Genomic DNA, 21,682 nt, shown 5'->3' with positions numbered 1-21,682 from the left:
CCCCTGACAGGCCCCAGTGTGTGATCTTCCCCTCCCTGTGTCCATGTATTCTTATTGTTCAACTCCCACTTATGAATGAGAACATGCTGTGTTTGGGTTCTGTTCCTATGTTAGTTTGCTGAGAATGATGCCTGACTTTATTCTTAACGCCTTGTAGTCCACTCTTTTTCTTCCTTTCCTCACCTCTAAAATTTATAAAAAGTAAACTTCTATAGGTCAGTATTGGCTTCTCTTTTCTTCTATCTACATATTATTTTCCTGTATTGAGTTTTGTTTCATGACAACTAATTAGCTCGAGTTGCTATTTTGAAGTCTCTTCCTATAACCATTCATAAAAGCCTTGTTAATGTATACTTCCTTATTTCCCACTTCAAAACATCCCTTATAAAACTTCAGGAAGCACTCATAACTTTGTTATTTTAATTCCCTCACTTGATTCCTTAAAAAAAATCTACTGATCACCTATCATGTGCCAGGCATAGTAGTAGATATTAGGAATCAGATATAATTCCTGATCTCAATAAAGGTGCCTAATAAGTGCTTAGTGAGGAGGAGGAAAATATGTACATAATTATGGTAAAATGAATAAAATGAGAGCATTTCTCATAATGTAGCTATATGACACACGGCAGAAACATAAAGGAAAGAGAATCTAGGCTTTCTTTGGCAGTAGGAGAAAAAGTCCCAGAGGAAGTTTGGGTATAAATATGGTCAAACAGGAATTTATCAAATGGAAGGAATAGAAAACATTATTCCTAAAGACAAGGAGATGTGAGAAGGCCTGCTAAGTTTAGGAAATTAAAAATAGCTTAATATTTTTACAAAGAATAAGGAAGATGGAACTAGGCAAGCAATAAGTCTGAACATGGGGATTGGGCCCAGGGCATTTTATGGGATTATATTCTTTTGATGTTCCACATGACATTTCTGGGTCCTTCCAATTTTTCTGGGTAAGCCATCCCTATCCTGTAAGAATGGACTCTATTTATTTTATTAAGGGGAGGGTGAGCATAAACAATATTACAATTTTTGAGACTGGAGACATTACATTCTGGTTACATTCCTAGTCCCTTTGTTCTTCTATTATATCTCTATATTGCAATCCTCTTGTATTATCTGTTTACTTCATTTGGTTTTGAGTAGCAATTTTCTGGAAAGATTGACTCTAACACTGAATGTTTTGACAAATATTACTGTTTATACTAACCTAATTCCAGTCCTTTACCTTTAAAACTATAGGGAAACAAATACTGAATAGCTGTTTGAATACTTAATAGTATTTGAATATTCAAATACTGAATAGCTGTTTGAATACTTAACCTCCTCTATTTAAAATTGGATAAAAATCAATGATAAAATGTTTGGTGGTTATATACTGGAAGAAAATCTCAGTTGGTGACGAGTGAGTTGTAAAATACGGTTTATCTGACAGAACCCATTGAAAGTGTATGCAACTGGGTAACTCAGCCCTGTTGGAGCAATGGCAAATATGACAGTCTCCGTAATTCTATTATAATTATATTCTAAGCCTAAGCTTATTGGTATTTATTATTATACTCTTTATGAATAACATTTTTAAGAGACTAAAAATGACAAACCCAGTATATATTCATGGATTCTTGAATATTTAACACCTGCTAGAGCACTACAACAACGAACCACTTTTGAAACTAGCTCAGGTAAGGCAATTTTGCTTCTAAATATAATAAAAATAATATTTAGCATATTTAAATTTTGTAAAGCAAAATTTAGTTGAGTGATGTAAAAAATGTTTTGATTTTGTTTTACCTTTAAAAAATATCTTTTATTTTTATTTCTTAATTTATAATATGAAAAACAAATTGATTATGGACAGGATGTTCCAAATGAGACCTTTAACTTCATGGATGAATAAGTTGGGGTGAATCAAGTGGCTTCTGGGACAAACCTTTGCTATGGAGTGCAAGCAGTCACCATTGTCTTACTTGAATTATTTTATAGTGGCAACTGAGTGGACTCTGATCACTTCTCCAGTAAATTAGTCATTCTGGTTGACTGCCTACAGCATTTCTGTGAAAGCAGTAGAACCAAGAACAAAGAGACATTAGTGGTATGAATCAGATTCTATCCTATGACTTCAAAATTAAGTTGAAAGAGAAATGGGATGGTAGGAAGGAAAGTGCAATTTTAATTTTCTAAAGATAGATGCCATTTGTAAAATGACTCTAAATACATAGTCATTTCTTACTTGTAGAGCTCCAGCCTGTTCAAGTGTTCATTCCAATCTTCTATTAACATTTGATAGACCACAACCAGATGAGTGGCCACTGACAAATAAGTCAGCTCCTCTCAAGTACAGACTCATTTCTCACATGGAACTTGAGATACTGGGCACAGGGACACTTTGTAAATATCTATTATTCCCCACCCTCCAACCACATGTTAGGATATGTGATGTCCTTAACACTTAAACACATTCTGGAATAAAAAAAGTCTGCACTCCAAATTGTGTCAGAAGAATCTCAACAATTCACAAGATCATTTAAATGAAAAGCTAAGTAATTACGGGCTTCTTTCTTCCCCATAGTGCCTGTCTCTTCTTGGCATTAGTAAGGTATTTAGGGAGATTCATTAAGGACTTCACACCACTAGAGTACTACTATGATCATTAATTTTCACCACAAATCCTCAAATGTATTATTTCTCAAGTAGGTACTGGAGAAATCTAGTTCGTTATTTCTGATAATGAGAAATGAACTTTTCCGCAATGTTAGTGATGAAGCTCTCAGTTGTGGGTAGTAAGGAATTAGGTGTTCGCTTTTCTGGGTGTCTAGGGTTCCACTCTATTTGTATGTGATGGCTCTTATCTAGCAACCAGTCCACTGACAAAGAACTTAGCCTGCTAGAAAATGGGAAGGTCTCAAGTGCAGAGAAAAGGTTGACTCAGGGCTCAAAATGGAATTAAATGAGAAAAATAAATGCCTCCCCACTTGTCCATTGGATTAAAATAAAATTAAATAAATACAAATTTTTAATTAAAATATTTGTTTGTTATTTCTTAAAACTGTTATAAAGGTTTAATTTCAATGTTCTTTAAGATGTGGATCGAACCTCTCTTTTATGACATTAATACAAAAATTATTAACACTGGTATATACGAGATACTGTTTAAAATGTTACAGGAGAGGCATAAGTTTTAGTATAAGCTGCTATTCTGGGCCAGGCACTGTGGCTCACACCTGTAATCCCAGAGCTTTGGGAGGCCAAGATGGGTGGTTCACCTAAGGTCAGGAATTCAAGATCAGCCTGGCCAACATGATGAAACCCTGTCTGTATTAAAAACACACAAAAAATTACCTGGGCATCGTGGCAGGCACCTTTAGTCCCAGCTACTTGGGGGGCTGAGGCAGGAGAATCACTTGAACCTGGGAGGTGGAGGTTGCAGTGAGGTGGGAGCAAGCTAATTCAGCCTGGGCGAGATCACTGTACTCCAGCCTGGGCTACAGAGTGAGACTCTGTCTCAAAAAAAAAAAAAAAAAAAAAAAGATGCTATTCCATGGAATTTACCTTCTAGTCATAGGATGATACCAAATGACCATGAAACAAAGCCCATGGAACTTAGAAATACACAACATAGCAGAGAAGGGCTCTAGTAGCTCGCTCCAATGATTGAAATCTGTTCTTCGTTGTGGCCTATATTAAATCAAGTTGAGATAACAGAAATTCTTTAATGTTTCAAAGTGGAAGGGATAAAAATAATTGGTTAGATATAAATGTTGCCTTGAAATTATGTATAACTTGCTCACTTTGTTTCCCAAGAAGGTCCAGATATCATTGTCTTCAATGAAGCATTGAGACATACGTTGCTGAGGGAATAACAAATTTCTTTAGAAAATCTGTAGTGGCTCTCTCTATCTTTGGGAGTCTTGATGGGCAATGATCCCATAAAAATGGACTTCTCATTTTCCTTGGGACTCACAGGATTCTAGGAGCATTTAATCATCACTTAAAATCAGTAATAAGGGCTGAGTTTTATTAAAAATTCTTGGCATCTATTGAAGTTATATTATTTTCTTCTTTTACTTCTTATGCTGAATTACTGTAATACATTTTTTAATGTTACATCAGCCTTTCATTTTTTACAATAAATCCTATTTGATAATATTTTATTTTGTGGCTGGACTATGGGAATAATTTATTAATAATTCTTGAATTTATATAGTAAGTGAAATTGGACTACAATTTTATTGTCTTATCCTTGTCCAATTTTTGGTAACAGGATTATGCTAGCCTTGAAGAATATGCTGGGCAGACATCCACATTTCCCCATTTTCTATCCTCTTGGGGATAATCTGTTCTGAGAAGTGTTTGTTAAGACTTTTCTGTAAAATCATTTGAGTCTAGTGTCTTTTTAGCCATAAACTTTAAAACTTTCTCCTATGGTAAGTATTCTGCTCAGATATTCTACCATTTCTTGATGTAATTTTGATCATTTATAGAATTCATCTCATTGAACTTTTCATTAATATAAAATAAAACATTCTCAAATTGTTAGCATTGCTCCATTGTCTTCCAGAATAAGTTACTGTTGAGAAATCTGATATAAATATAATGAATCTCATTCCTTTATAGGTCATCTGTTTATTTCTCCAAAGAAATGTTAAGATTTTTCCTTCCTTTGGAGTTCTGAAACTCTACAACAATTTGTTTTGATGGGCATATATATATATATATTTGTTTATTCGGTATTTCTATTGAGCCGTAGGTAGACCCAAAGACATGGTCTTTCTTTAGCTCTACACAATATTATCTCCATCCATTTGAAGATTCTATCATCATGGTCTTATTTTCAGGTCTTCTATATGAATAAATAAATAAATATATATATATAGCCTGTATAAATACAGGCAATATGCATATTGCCATATGAATATATATATTCATAAATATATATATAAATTTATATATAAATTATAAATATAAATAATATTTATAATTTATAATATATTATAATATACATTATATTTATAAATATATTTATAAATTATAAATATAAATATATATAAATATATATAAAATAAATGTATATATAAAAAAATATATATATATATTTCATCTTTCAGTGTTCTGAGAAGGGAAACCAGCTATGTAAAGGATGGTTATATCATCATAAGACCACAACACTGGGCTCCTACCTTCAGAGGCTGATATTGAAAAGATTACCACCTGAAATAATTACTGTAATAAGCAATTACTTGAGACCAAAAGCACTGAACTATCTGTAGAATCAGAGGACAGAGCATATATTCTCTGTAGTAAATCTGTGTTCAGAAATATGAGGAAATATATATTCCTGATTTATGTTTCTAGTGAGATTTAAAAATTTTATGTATTAGACTCTAACAAGGAATTATGAAGATAAAACAAAATTGTGATAGAGTATTGTATAGCTATGAAAAACACAACTGTTAACAACTTCAAGAGAAGAACTAATTAACAGAAAGAAAAATTAATGAAATAACAAAGAAAAAATAGATGAAAATGAAAAAATAGATGAAAAATATTACAATTCAGGAAAACTACAAATAGCTAAAAATAATACAACAATTTTAGTGATGTGAAGATCAGAGATATATGATCCAATCTAATATATAAAAAGAGAATAGAGTAGATGTGTAGAAGTAATAAATGGTGATAAAATAGAAGATGATTTGTTAGCAAATGTATGACTGATTTTCAAAAATATAGAAATAGGTTATATAACTAGGAAATATTAATTTCAGTAAGTATTATTGGGAAAATTATTGCATTCTGAAAATAGAGCAAAAATCTCAGAGATATTCACAGATAAACTATGTTACTAATACAGAACAAAATATAGGTTGGCAATGGACTTCTCCAAATATTTATTTTAGAACACATCTGAAAAGCACATGAAAGAGAATGCGAAATATAAAATTATAGACAAAGATATAACAGGCTTCCAAAAAAAAAAAAAAAAACAGAAAAGACTAGAGGAGCAAAAATTGGTGGAAGTGATATAGTTTTAATATAAACTAGAATCAAGAACAAGAGACATGTAATGCGATGTTTTTATATTGACAAAAGCTAATACCCATAGTAGAGATGTAATAGTCATGAAACACTATGTAACTAAAGAGTTAATAAAACATATACATAGCATAAACTGTCAAAAATACATTGGGCTGACAGAAGCACAGTTATGATGGCATGCTTTATCACATGCCATTCTTAGTCTTTGACAAAAAAAGCCTAAAAAGTAAATGTGGACTGAAAGGGCCTGAAAAAATATGATTAACATAATAATTTTATCTATATCTATATTTCTGTTTATATGTGATGTATGGCTTATATACCTATTTAAAAACTTTATAAAATATATATGTGGTTGTATAAAAGCACTGTACTCTATGAAAGCCATAGTTTCTTTGCAAATGCTTAAGAAACATTTATAAAAAGTGATCACATGCAACAACACATCCTCAGAATCTTAATTAATAACAAGGAGTAGAAAATGCATAAATTATATGCTTTAATGATATTGCAATGAAATGAAAACCTAATTGAACAAGTCTAAACAAAAAAGTAAAAAATTCATACCACTTGGATTAAAAAAAAGCAGTTGGCTAAAGAGTTCTTGGATTAAAGTAATACAGACTTTAACTGTGGAGTATTTAGAACGACAAGGATACTTTTTAAAATTAAAACCTCTATGATGTTTCCAAAGTCATGGCTTGAAGGCAGATTTATAGCCTGGAGTTTTTCGTTCATTTAACAACAAAGAATGAAAATCAAGTAATTTAATATTAACTCAAAAAGTTTGAACATAACAATAAAGCAAACATAGGAAACTCAGGAAGAACAATGTGGTTTAGTCAGTAATTAATTTTTAGGAAACACAACAAAATAATAGCTAATAGAAAAACTGGCATATTCAAACAAGAACAAAAGAAAGGAAAATCTAAATGTAGAAGTTATAATTTATAAAGGGAATATATTAATAGAGAGTTTAAACTCTTTAAGAGAATTGTACAAACTATGCTAATAATTTTACAAATCTCAACAAAATAGATAAATTCCTAACAAGGCATAAGTTGTCAAAATTGGCCTGAAGAAGAGGGAAAAAAAGGTAGGCTTACATTTTTTGAAAAATAAATTAAGACATAAACTCAAATTTTAACTTTTGTGTTTTCAAAATTACAATGACTAAAAATCCCTGTAGTACATTAGCTGATTGAGAGCATACAGAGAAAACAACTTTCAAGTAATTTTATGAAGCAAGTGAGTTTTCTTGACAAATTTAGCATAGCAGTCAGAACTACAGACTAATCTCATTACTATACTATATAGATGCAAATATACTAAATAAATAATAGAAAATAAAATACAGAACTTTGTTAAAATAATAAAACGCCATAACCAAAACTAGTTTTTAATCACCAAATAAAATTATAATCCATTATTACTTGACATATTAATTTGAACTGTATGTCACAGGTTGCAGAATAAAGGTAATAGGATCAATATGAGTGATGCGTAATGTAACAGTTTCTTATTGCTGCCGTAACAAATTATCACAAATGTAGTCGCTTGAAACAATATAAATTTTTTATCTTATGGTTCTGGAGGTCAAGAGTCGTAAAATCAAGGTGTGGATAGGACTGCATTCCTTCTGGAGGCTCTAGGAGAGAATCTGTTTTTATGCTTTTCCAGCTTCCAGAGGCCACCTGCATGCCTTGGCTTGTGTCCCCATCCTCTTATCCCTGCAATCTCTTCTGTCATCACATTTTCTGTGCTGACTCTTGACTTCCCTGCTTCCCTTTTATAAAAACACTGTGATTGAGTTCATCAGGATGATTCAGAATAATCTCCCCATATCATATCAAGGCTCTTACCTTAATCACATCTGTAAAATAATTTTTGCTGTGTAAGGTCATCTATCCATAGGTTTTGGGGATTAGGACATGGGCATCTATGGGGGCTGTTATTCTGTTTACCACACCCAAAATGAATTTGATTAAATTTAACATATTTTCTTATAAAATTCTTATTAAACCAGAACCAGAAGGATACTTTTTTTTTTTTTTTACTTCATGAAGCATTTGCATTACCAATTAATTACCACCATCTTATTTTGTGGAAAAACACTGGAGATACTTCTATTAAGATGAAAATGAATGTTACCATGCTATTATTTAATATTGTTCTGTCAGGAGGAGCCAATAATACTAATAAACAGGAATAAAGCTTTGTCTTAGAAAGAAGATTCAGTTTTCATTATTTTCCAGTGATTTCACTGTATATCTAAAAAGCAGAAAAATTGATTGAAAAACTGTTAGGATTAATAGAGGGCTTAATAAAGTGATTGGACCATGAGGAAACAAACAAAAATGAAATAACCAAATAAATAAATAAAGACTTTAAATATACAAGCAGAAATGTGTTTAGTTCAGGCATCAAAAAGAGACTCTGACCTCCATAACAAAAAGAAAGGAAGAAAATCAAGATGGGACTTAGACCAATGATTTTCAATATTTTTGGCATTAGAATTTTGTAACATTATTAAGAAGTACTGACTATGCTGATGAGCTTTTGTTTATGTGTTATATTTATTGATATTTATTTTATTAGTGATTAAAACAAATAAATTAGAAAAGTTATTATTATTTAGTAGTTAATTTAAAAATAATAGTAAAGCAATGTATGTTAAAATAATAACATATATTTTGTGAGAAACACTATGTTTTTTAACCCCCTTCCTCCAAAATGTAGTGAGAAGAGTGGCATTGTTTTTACCTTCTCTCAAATCTCTAATTGAATTCTAGGCTTAACAGAAGATAGCTAAATTTGTCTGTCTGCTTCTGTATTCACTTTGTTGTGATATGCTGTTTTGATTAAAGTATCTGAAGAAGATCCGGCCTTACACAGCTATGTAGTTGAAAAAGGGAGGAGCAGTTTAATATCCATTGTGGAGAGTTGTGTAGATTCTCCTTTTAACTTGGTAAGTGGCAGTTTCTTGAAGTGCGGTTGCAATGAAGAGTTCGAAATGATATTAATGAACTTTTTGTACTCTGCTTCATTAAAGTCCACTCTCCTGTTTCGCACTTTGAATAAACCTTTTACCCATGCATGATTTTGATTATTTGATCATCATATTTTGATGGTATTAAAAATATTTGCTTATTGAATTTTCAGATTTCCAAAATGATAACACACTTCATTAGACAATATCTAAAGGTGGCATTTGTTAATATCACCACTGATCTCATCAGAAGACTTTTAAAGTACTGGGAAGGTGTCAAACTCATAGTGAATATATGTTCTCTAAAATACAACTTTTTGCTTGCTAGCAGTGAGATTTTGGGATGGTTTGCCAATGTAGCCTAATCTAAACTTATCCTGACCAGTATGAAGCTACTAGGAGACTTTAAAGCTGGTCATTTTTGTCTTTTCAGTCAATGGTTCATTCATGATCCATAAGAAAAATAAGCCATTAGTGGTAGACTGTAAATTTGAAACACATGTGCATATGTGGTCCCCTAATAGTTAACATAAATTCTAATGAGCATCTGAAAACCATAGTAAGAATTGAAAGACTTATTTGGTAGTTTTGGAAGAATGAATTGAAAGTGAGTGAGTGAGGAAGGAAAACTGAAGGAAGTGAGGAAACCGTATAGTGATTTAATTACAGTAGGTCCTAATTAGGTTGGGAGTAGTGGAAATGGAGAAAATGAAATGTGTTCAAGCCATTGCATCTGTAAGTCTTACCATCATCATTATTATTGCAAATAATTCCAACAACTTGATAAGAGGTTAAGTCCTGGGGTAAAGGGAAGAGTTATTTTGATACATGACTCCAAGCCTAAATCTGCAGAAAGAAGCAAATTTTGGTATTAAAATTGAGTTGGTTTAGTGAAAGCATGGATTAGAGAAAAATGAATTTCATTTCCAATAGTGGAACACCAAATGGTGTTCTGTCGATGGATGGAAATATGAGTTTATAACTCAGGTGAAATCCCTCAGGCCTGTGAATGTTAAAAATGGGAAGCCTATTCTGGACATGCTAGAGTTCATTTAGAAACGTTCTCCAAGCAGAAAAACAGAGTTTAGCAAAAAGCGCTGAGCTTGGAAAACATCCACAGAAAAAATGAGGAGAGGGACAGGAGTCACTGAAGGAAAGAGAGGAGGCTCAATCTCAGCTAAAGGAAGATAGCTGTGCTGCTTCTGTATCAAGACCTGGAGCCCCAGGGCCATGTGAGGCTCAGAAACTCAGGATGAGAGGAGTACAGAGGAAAGGCTACTCAGTTACTGAGAGGGAGAGAACCTGTGTTGTCAGATGGAGACATTTTTAAGTATATTGTGGTAGGAAAACCGTTTTACAAGAGATTGTGGACATTGTAACAGGGAGTAGAGATCACTCAAGAATGGCAAAAGGAAGATAGGAGAAAACAATAGTAATAGGAATAAATCCTGAGGTCGAGGATTTATTTAAAATGGCTTTTCAAGTTCCTGTTGATTTAAAGGCAGATGGGACAGAGCCAATAAAGAGAGAAAAAGGTTAGAGATTGAGAAATAAAATAAGTGTTGTAACTGGGCTTCCCAGGGTGTGGGAAAGAATGACATCCATTTTGACTTTGAAGAGGAATTAAGATTTAGATTTAGATTCCATTATACTTGAAAGGAAAATGACAAAAAGGGGATAAAACTCATTTTATGTCGTGATGATGAGAGTTACATGTTAGGAAGAATATATCATCCGCTGTGATCAACTTCATGAAGATTGAGGCGTTAGCCGTGCTTGTTCTCGGGTAGACTTTGCCTGCCATCTGCTCACTGGGAACTAGACTGGGTTTGTACGTGGAGTGTAACCTGAACACTGAAGATCAACATCTGGTTTTATCTAATGCAACACTGCAATAAAAAAGATAATAATAGTCTCCACTGGAACTTCATTATAATGAGGCTCTTGCAGAACAATTTCAATGATGAGACTGTCTAAATGTAAAGATCTTCAGTAAAGAAAGCTCCAGATATTCTTTTTAAGTTTAATTCATTGTTAATGAGCTATGTTTCATTTGAAGGTTGGCAATTAGGCTCCAGTTAAGTAAACTAATTTTCTTTACCATCTTTTAAAATTTTTGTATTTAGAAATTAGTGTAAATATCTTTCTGCATGAACTTATATTACTAAATAAAATGATTTTCATTCTGCTTATAGAAATGTAAACATATAATATTAATTTACACATTGTTTATATATTCATTAAGAAACTTGCCCTCTGATTTATCCATGCTATAAATTGGAATATTTAATGTTAGAATCCACTGATTCTACCACCCTTTCCTTTACCATCCTTCTCTCCTTTCTTACATTATATTCCTAGGTTTATATTGCTGTTATAGTCACTCAGTTGCATATATCAACACCCTGATTCTCTCCCACCATCGGAGTCACCTTGAGGAATCCCAGTCCTACTTAATGCCAAGTGTTTCTCCATACTGTGTTCTTACACTGGCAACTAAAGTAGCTGGAGAAAATCACACATCTATTAAGTGTAAACTGGGGTCTTAATGATTCAGAGTGAAAAATATACATTGGATTTAATTTTCTATTAGATCTACTTACCAAATTTTTAAATAAAAGCCATTTTGGTGGGAGTGTAAATTAGTTCAACCATTGTGGAAAACAGTGTGGCGATTCCTCAAGGACCTAGAAATAGAAATTCCATTTGACCCAGCAATCCCATTACTGGGCATATATCCAAAGGATTATAAATCGTTCTACTATAAGGACACATGCACACGAATGTTCATTGCAGCACAGTTTACAATAGCAAAGACCTGGAACCAACCCAAATGCCCATCGATGATAGACTGGACAGGAAAAATGTGGCACATATACACCATGGAATATTATGCAGCCATTAAAAACGAGGAGTTCGCGTCCTTTGTAGGGACATGGATGAACCTGGAAACCATCATTCTCAGCAAACTGACACAAGAACACAAAATCAAACACCACATGTTCTCACTCATAGGCGGGTGTTGAACAAGGAGAACACATGGACACAGGGAGGGGAGCACTATACATGGGGGTCTGTTGTGGGGGAGTGGGGGGGACAGCGGGGGGGTGGGGAATTGGGGAGGGATAGCATGGGGAGAAATGCCAGATACGGGTGAAGGGGAGGAAGGCAGCAAATCACACTGCCACGTATGCACCTAAGCAACAACCTTGCATGTTTTTCACATGTACCCCAAAACCTAAAATGCAATAAAAAAAAAAAAAAAAAAAAAAAAAAAAAAAAAAAAAAAAAAAAAAAAAAGCCATTTTGGTTTCCCAAATCACTTAGAATTGTCTCTTATGCAAAGTCAATTAAAGTTCTTAATTTTAGTAAAACTAATTTTAAATAAATTTAATGAATGAGTATCCCTTTTATTTTTAACTGCTGATGTGATTGATTCATTCAACAAATGTGTACTGAGTATCCACCTCATGCCAGTCATTAGAGAAATAGAAATGAGCAATGCAGACAAACTCTCTGTCCTTATAGAGCTTACATCCTAGTAGGGCAGAAAGATAAGAAGTAAGAATTAAGCACATGAGTACCTATTAGGTGACACTAAGCCTTGTGAAGAAAAAGAAAAACTGGTGAAGGGGATAAGTTGTAATAGAGCTTGGGTAAGGAGGCGTTCTTAAAACGTATCATTTGAGTGGAGACCTGAAGGAAGAGAAGGAATAAGCCATGTGACTGGAGGAAGTCTGTGTGAGGCCAAGGGAACAAGAAGGGGAAAATTGTTGAGGCAGGAGTGTAATTGGCATGTCCAGAGAAAAGCCAACGTGACAAGTGTCGTCGGTGCTGGTTGAGTGAGGGTGAAAGGGATAAGGAATAATATCAGAGCAGGAATGGATGGCGATATCATTGAAGGACTTGGAGGTGATAATGGTTTTCACTCTGAGTGAGATGACCAGTCACTGGAAGGATCTGAACAGAGCAGTTCCATGATCTGATTTGTATTTTAAAAGAATCGCAGAGTAGAAAGAAGGGTTGGGGCTCGGGTGGGTGGGTGGCATGTGTGGAAAGCAGGGAGCTAAGTTAGGAGGCTACTGCAATCATCCAGGTGGTCAATGATGACCATTTAGATGAAGATAGTAGCATGAGATAGTGTGAGGTTCTATTTCTGGTTATATTTTGAAAGTTGAGCACATATAGTTTGTTGATAGATCATATATGAAATGTAAAGAAGGGATACAAACAATGAGATTTTGTCTTGCAAAAGTATTTTCAAAGAGAGAGCGAAGACAATGGGAGGAGCTGGATTTTTGTCGGGGAGCAAAGGAGAGGGAATCAAGAATTTCATTTTTGACATATTAAGTTTAAGATGCTTTTTAGACACTTAGAAAAGTCATGTAGGCAGCTGGATGTTCCTGAGTCTGGAATCCAGGGGAGAGATGAAGATTGGAGACACTGTATCTGGGAAACATTACTTCAGGGAATAGATGTTATTTACAGCCACAGGAACTGAACGAGGTTATCTAAAATCTCAGTGCACATAGAAAAAAGAAGTCACAAAATTGAGGCCTGAGGCTCTCCAAAGTTTAGAAGTAGAGAAGATGAAGAAGAATGAACTGGGAGAATGAGAAAGAACATACAGGGAGGTGGAAGGAAACTTACAGGGAATGTTGTCCCAGAAGCCAAGTGAAAAAAAGTGAAAAGCTTAAAAGAAGGAAGAGATCATTTGTGTCTTATGTTGTTAACGTTGAAGTGGATGAGATCTACTAATTGACCATTGCACTCGTCAGTGTGATAGTAATTATGAATCTTGACAAGTGAAGCCTTGGTGGAGAGGAGGGAATGAGGGCCTTATGTGAGGAGGTTCAAGGAGAATGGGAGGAGGAAAAGATAAGGAGAGACTCCCTCAAGGAGCAGAGACAGGATTTGTTAGCTGCTCAGCTATGGTCTACTAGATGAGGTGTGGTCAAGAGAGGCTTTAAATAAAGATCAGAACATTCTAGTATGTCTGCATACTGTATACTGATCCAATAGAGTAAATCTATCACAGATGAAAAAGAGAAGACAAATGCTAGAGCAATGTCTTAGTAAGCAAGATGAGATAGAACCAGGGAAGATGCTGGACCCTCATGAGAACAGTCACAGGAGTAAAGCCACAAGAAGGCACGAGGATGTGGCTGTGAGAGTTGCTGAAGTTCTCTTCTGATTTCTTCTGTCCCACAAGGCCCCAGAAAGAAGGGTGAAGGAATTGATACAGGCAAGTGAATAATAATAAGGATGGACCATAGAATCCAAGTGGGGAAGGGAGGAGAACACGAGGGAAGTGAGAGACCTGCAGGGGTGCTAGGATCAGTGAATTACAGTATTAGATATATTGAAACTCTGGCATATAGCATGGTTAAGGCAAAAACCAAATTATTTATTGAGTGAGTAAGTGATGTAAATAATTTTATATTACTGTGTTTATATTTTTTATGTCAAAGACAAATTCTTGGCAAAAATTCTGATTATAGAGAATAATTAATGAAAGTTGTTTCAATTTTCTTAAATCATTCTGATTGTATAGTAAGTTTTGTCTGTTTTGGAATTTATGCTCAGGATCAGGTGACTGGTGGCACCATTTCATATACTAGCAGGGTCACCTTCCTTGTCCCATCACCCACTGCAACAGCTACGATTGAGTGGACTCTGAATGATCTGATGCAGGTGCAATATGACAGCACCCACTTGCTGCCCCTCTGGGTCACTCACCTACTGCACAGGTATTGACTGTCACGAGTGGAGCACCGCATGGTGAGCTTGGTGCTTGGGGTCTCTGCATATGCAACTCAGAAATGTGTAGGGAGTTAGTAAGATGGCATTTTAACCCATGGAAAGTAGGGGCTGGTGGAAAAGTTCTTCCTCCTTTTGCCTCCTCTGACAGCTTGTTCTAAGAGGCTGGATATACAGCTTCCAGGGAGCTGGAGCAATTAGTTGCATTCAGCAATGCTCAACTTCAAACACATCATCTCATCCTGGTGCTGGCTCCCTCTCCTTTCCTGCCTGCCCACTTCTTCCTCACTCCTGCTGTGAGGATTCTTCTTCCTGTAACGTAGTCGGCTGTGAGCCCTCAGTGTCAGGCTCTGCTCTCTGGGAACTCAGCCTGAGACAAGCACCGTAACGTGTTTATTCTCTGCTACCTTCAATAAAGGAATAAGACTATATTATTTCAACGAATCACTTATCTTGTAAATAAGCATCAAGAGAACCTGAAAAGAATTTAGCTTGAGATTAGCAGCTATAATTTTTCTTTCCTAACGTAGACTCTTACTGAGATATGATTTTAGTCACTAGCTATTGTTTATGAACTTAAATTCTACTAAGATTGCATTTTGTGGCAATGTAGGCACAATATACATAATTATTCTGATCTAAAAAGTAAAAAAGAAAAGAAGTAGAACCAAGTATAATTATGTTTATTATACATTATATAATATGTACAAATAAGTGTAATTTATCCTTTTCTTTTGCTTAATAAAAATATTAGGCCTTCATAATTTTTTCATGGATTATTGACTAGCTCTTACTTCATTTCCCTCCTTGTGAGTTCCTCCTTTCATGTTGTCCTACATGTTGTCCTCAGTGATTTTTCTAAAACACAGATTTGATCAGCTCATACTTAAAAGCCTTCCGTAGTTCTTCATTACCAAAGATTATGCCCAAACTCTTAGGAAGACCTACAACTTGCTGCTCTCTTCTTTCCACTCTCCTCCCACCCCACGCACTATGCGTGTTCCATTTTCTCCTGGTCTTCTGCGCAGGGCCATGCTGTTTCGGTCCTCTGGCTCCGGCAGTTCAAGTGTCTCCTCTGCTACAAACTTTCTTCCTCTACATCCAATTGGATTTGATCTCTCTCTTCCAGGGAGGTCTACTTTGTTCTTCCCCCTTTTATAGCAAGAATCACACTGTATTACAACGATTGGTTTATGTAACTCTCTCTTCCACTAGAGAAAAAGAACAAGGTTTTGTTAATGTTTGGATAGCCAGTCCTGAGCACAGTACAGTTACGCATTGCTAACAACTGTGATATGTTCTAAGAAATATGTTGATAGGTGATTTGTGTGAACCTCACAGAGTGCCTTCACACAGACCTTAATGATATTGCCTACTACACACCTAGTATAGACTATTGCTCCTGGGCTACAAATCTGTACAGCATGTTACTATACAGAATATTTTAGGTAATTATAACACAATATAAATTATGTGTGGATATAAACATAGAAAATTTACAGTAAAAATACAGTATAAAATATAAAAAATGGCACACCTGAATAGGACACTTACCATAGACAGAGCTTGCAGGAGTGTAAGTTGCTCTGGGTGAGTCAGTGAGTGGTGAGTGAAGGCCTAGGACCTTACTGTATACAACTGTGGACTTTATTAACACTGTACACTTAGGCTACACTAAATTTATAAAAAGCGTTTTCCTTCAATACTAAATTAGCCTTAACTTACTGTAACTTTTTACCTGATAAACTTTAAAACTTTTTTAGCTTTTTGACTCTTTTGCAACAACCCTTAGCTTAGAACACAAACATTTTGTGGCTGTACAAAAATATTTTCCTTATATCTTTATTCTATAGCTTTTTTTCTATTATAGCTTTTTAAATTTTGTTTTTAAATTCTTAATCTTCTTGTTAAAAATGAACACACAAATACGCATATTAGCCTAGGCCTACACGGGGCCAGAATCATCAATATCACTTCGCATCTTGTCCCACTTGAAGGTCTTCAGGGGCAGTAATGTGCGTGGAGCTGTCATCTCCTATGATAGTAATGCCTTCTGGAATGCCTCCTGAAGGACCTGCCTGAGGCTGTTTTACAGTTAACTTTTTTAGTAAGTAGAAGGAGTACACTGTAAAATAATAAAAAGTATAATATAGTAAACATATAAACCAATAATATAGATGTTTATAATCAAGTATTATGTACTGTACATAATTGTATGTGCTATATTTTTATATGACTTGGCAGTGCAGTAAGCTTGTTTAGACTGTCATCGCCACGAACACATAAGTAATATGTCGTGCTTCGATATTACGATGACTATGCAGTCACTAGGCCATAGGAGTTTTTCAGCTCCATTATAATCTTATGGAACCACTGTTGTGTATGCAGTCCATTGTTGATCAAAATGTCATTATGTGGCGTATGACTGTACTTGGCATGTAAGAGTTCATGTGTAAATGTCATTGCAATTGCATTCAACAAAATCGTGCTAACTTTGTTGTAAATTTTAAAAACGGGGCTTAAAATTTATAATTCAAAATTTTTATGAATTCAAATGACCGCTTTCCCCCTTTCTGGACCATTGTTCCCAGTGTCCCTCAGCAGAATTAGTGAAAGTTTTAATAAACTTTAGCTGGAAATTCTGGGTTTATGCCACACTTTGGAACATGCAGATAAAAAAATTCCTTTTAGATAAAGCTTAGATTCTTCTAGGGGAAAGTTTCAGCTTAGTGGTTCACATTCTAAGTCAGCAGCCGACTTGATGGTGCTGAAAATCATGCTGAAAATCATGGAGTTGAGCTAGCCTCATAAAAAATAGAAACTTGCTCTGGAAGCTGTACTCCTGTCTAGTTTATAGAATACTGAATTTGAGCATCTGAGCTTCCCAAGTCCCTCAGGACACAGTGATTGTTGGGACTATTAACACTTAGGACTATAGTCCAGAGGAGGTGCTGTAATCTGGCCAGCTCTCTCTGCACATAAGTATGTTTTGTTTCACCCATGTCTTTTTAAACTATGAATTAGTTATTGACGTTTAAATATTAAAATTCCAAAAATAAAAAAAGAAATTCTGGATTTGTCTCTTCTATTGAAAAGCAGGGATGTTTTGGAGACACTGGGTCCACGTTTTCCCATAAGGAAACTATTGGCTGGAGTTGAACACTGAGTAAGAGGCATGCAATGCCCACCATCCTTACTGGAGCTCAGCCTTCTTCCTCCATTTGTGTATTTTGACCGCTTGACCATTGTTAGTTCATATGGTTTGGCTCTGTGTCACCACCCAAATCTCATGTTGAATTGTAATTTCCAATGTTGGGATTGGGGCCTGGTGGGAGGTGATTTGATCATGGGGATGGTTTCTAATGGTTTAGCACCATCCTCTTAGTGCTGTCTCATAATAGAGTTCTCATGAGATCTGGTTGTTTGAATGTGTGTAGCACCTCCCCCTTCATGCTCTCTCTCTCCTGCTGGCCATGTGAGGATGTGCCAACTTCCCTTTCACTTTCTGCCACAATTGTAAGTTTCCTGATGCCTCCCTAGCCATGCTTCCTGTACAGCCTGCAGAACTAATCAATTAAACCTCTTTTCTTTATAAACTACCCAATCTCAGGTAGTTCTTTATAGCAGTGTGAGAATGGACTAATACATTAGCATTTTGATTCGCAAATCCTATTTCTTGTACAGTTCATGAAAACAATATTCCTTCTGCTTTAGTGCTCTTGTCCCATGAAGCCATGAGGATTATTCCATTATGTCACATTTCTACATAATTTTCTCATATTTATTTGTAATAGATTTTTCAGATGCTACCTGAATAAATGTCAATCTTTCTCCTGTACCATATTATCATTTAACATTTTAAAATCTGCAAACTTAAGTTGAAATAACTTGGGACCAACCCCAAATGACTTTGCTATCAGCTCTTACAGAACCAGCTGCAGGTTTACTTTACCTTAACAAAGTAAACCAAGTCACTCAAAAGAATTCAGATAACTAAAAATATTTGTACCATTGTCTGTTAAAATGTAGTATTTATTTTTTGACATCTTGTACCATGTCAATGCATTGCTCTCTTGTCGTGTTGTGTTATGCTAGTTTGTGGTGGGAAGAAACATAACAGGATGTGACATGATGTAAGTGTTGCAGTGACATGTATAATTTAAAGAATACACTCCTGTTGGAAGCAGACACCTGCAATTAATTCAGATCCTGGGAATTTAAAACGAAACTGATGAACGAAACTAAAAACATCCATAAACTGATGGATGAATGATCTGGTTCACCAATCCAAAGGTAGATTCCAGTATATGAGTACATTATCATCACTGAAGATCTCAGAGCCTAATAAAATCCATGTATAAAGTAATCGCTTGTTATTTTCTAAATTTGGTTAGATTCATTAAAAAAGCTTGAGTAACAAATGTTTAAGGAAAGCATTTTTATTTTTAGAATTTTAGTGACTTAGTCATTCAAACTATTTAATCTCAAAGCAGGTAATTTAATCCAAAGTTCTTTTTGCCATATTTCTCTGGATACATTATGTTAAAGATATATTTTATTTAATGCATTTTTTTCTTTTAAAAATTATATTTTGAGATAAAAGCAATACATGTTTATCATTGGAAACTTGATAAGTACCAAAAGATATTAAAAATTTGTTGATAAACATCCTAAGCAAGGATAATCTCCATTAATATTTGAGGCTATTTCTTTCTAATCATTTCTTTTAGATGCATATCTACCTATCTTCATTTATCTATATCCACAGCTACATCTTTGTATATCCATATATCTACATATAAACAACTGTTTTATTATATCTCATAATCGTGTAGATCTGGGATTTCCAGGGCTTAATGGGTATTTGTGTTTTTTTCTCACATGGCCTTTCCTGAGGTTGCTTTGCGACATTCAATTGGCAAATAGGCTGACCTGGAAGGTCTTAGCTGGCTTTTCTCACACATCTGGCACCTTGACAGGGATAGCTGCTTGACTTAGCCCAACTGGGGTTGTTGGGCAAGTAAATTAATTTTTTTTCTCTAGGATCTTTGCCATGGGGCTGTTAGGACTTTCTCACAGCATGCGGCTGAGTTCTAAGAGCAAATGTTCCAGATATACATATATTTTAAAAATATGGTTGGAATACAGCTATATATTCCATTTTGAATCTGGCATTTAAAGTTTAAAATCATGTTGTATGCATTTTTCCATTTCACAAAATTTTTTTGGCAATTGATTTTGATAGCTGCATAATGTTACATGTTACATAACATACATAACATAATTTGCCTAGCCACCAACCCATTGTCACACAATTAAGTAATAATATTTTAATTGTATTAATAATAAGTAATAAAAATTGTGGAACATACATTTATGACTAAATTTTATATTAGTTCCTTAATATGTAGTCTAAGAGGAAAAATTAATTAAAGATATGAAAAACAGTAAGGATTGTGATATAGTCAAATTGCTTTTCAGAAATGTATTCATATTATCATTATTACTAATTTTCTCTGTGTACATTCATCAACTTTTAAGTTTTTGTACATTTGATTGTTATAAAAATCTTACTGATGTTATTTGTATTTATGTGATCACTAATAAGGCTGACATGTTTTCATGTTTATTATTAATTTCTGTTATTTCATGTTTGTTCATTCATTATCTAGACATTACTTTTAAAATCACTTTATCTGAACTCTTTATATATTAAACAACTATTTTCAAGACATAAGTTGTGACAAAATATGTATGCTTTTGAATAGAAATTCAAGCTGACATGATTCATATAGTTAAATATTTCCTTACATGTCATAAATTTCAATTAGTTTTAAAATAATTTTGAAATAATTTTGCTGATTTTTATTATTGGCATAATTTTGCCTGCTACTCCTAATTAATCTAAGCTATACAGAAAGGTGAAAATTAAGGTGATTATACAGTTTTAAAATTCTTTCTCTAAAAAAAGATACAAAATATACTGTGAAATCAGAATTAAAATTTGATTCCTTTGACTCTCTTAAAATAGCAAGTTAAAAATATTTCATATTCTAGAAGTTATATTAACTTTGTATCACCCTTTTATTATAGAATGAAAAATCATCATTTCTCATCTATGCTTTTCTAAAATAGTAGCTGATCAAATATTACTTCATATAATGTTATATACATAGTTTTTCAAGAGAGAAGAATGACAATACAATCTACCCAAAAATATTTTATTGTCTAATTTAAAAAGCTGTTTGAGTTGTTTAAAAGGCATGATTTCTCTCTCTCCTTCTTTTGTATTCATTTCAGGACATTATAATACAGATCATAAAAGTAGAGGAAAGTAAAATGGCTGATATACAGATAAATGTAATTACCTAATAGAAATACACTCTGGATATGAAGGACCATGAAACTTATTGTGGAAATTCACTGCACAATTTCAGTAGCACTATCACAAATTGCCTTGGAAAAAACCAAAAAGAATGGAGGAACTCTCAACAAAAATATGTATTCTATTTTTTTTTTTTCTGTGAAATGAAAGCATTTCATCATGATGTCCTGCCAAGATTTGTCCTCAATAAATTCAAAGTCTTCTTTGCTTTCCAAAATCCTGTAAAGTGCATTGCTATTGATTTTGAAACACATATTTTCTCAAATAATTCTTACTCAGAGCCAGTTTGTTTGATGTCTGCTAACTTGCCTATTAGTCATTTTCCCATATCCTTCCTTTCTGTCATTGCTTTGTTATGCAAGTGTTCCTCTAAACTAGCTTGACCACTTATATTAGCCTTTTGGTGGTTAGGATTATAAGTTAGCTAACACATGAATAAAGTCTGCACATTTTTTTTCCTTTTTTTTTTTTTGCTTTTTAAAAAATAAATATTTGGTAACCTTGAAAGAAATGTT

This window comes from Aotus nancymaae, unplaced genomic scaffold, assembly GCF_030222135.1.
Source record: "Aotus nancymaae isolate 86718 unplaced genomic scaffold, 86718_ANA_hifiasm-v0.15.2.pri h1tg000014l, whole genome shotgun sequence".
Classification (NCBI taxonomy): domain Eukaryota; kingdom Metazoa; phylum Chordata; class Mammalia; order Primates; family Aotidae; genus Aotus; species Aotus nancymaae.
Note: the sequence above shows the minus strand (reverse complement) of the source record.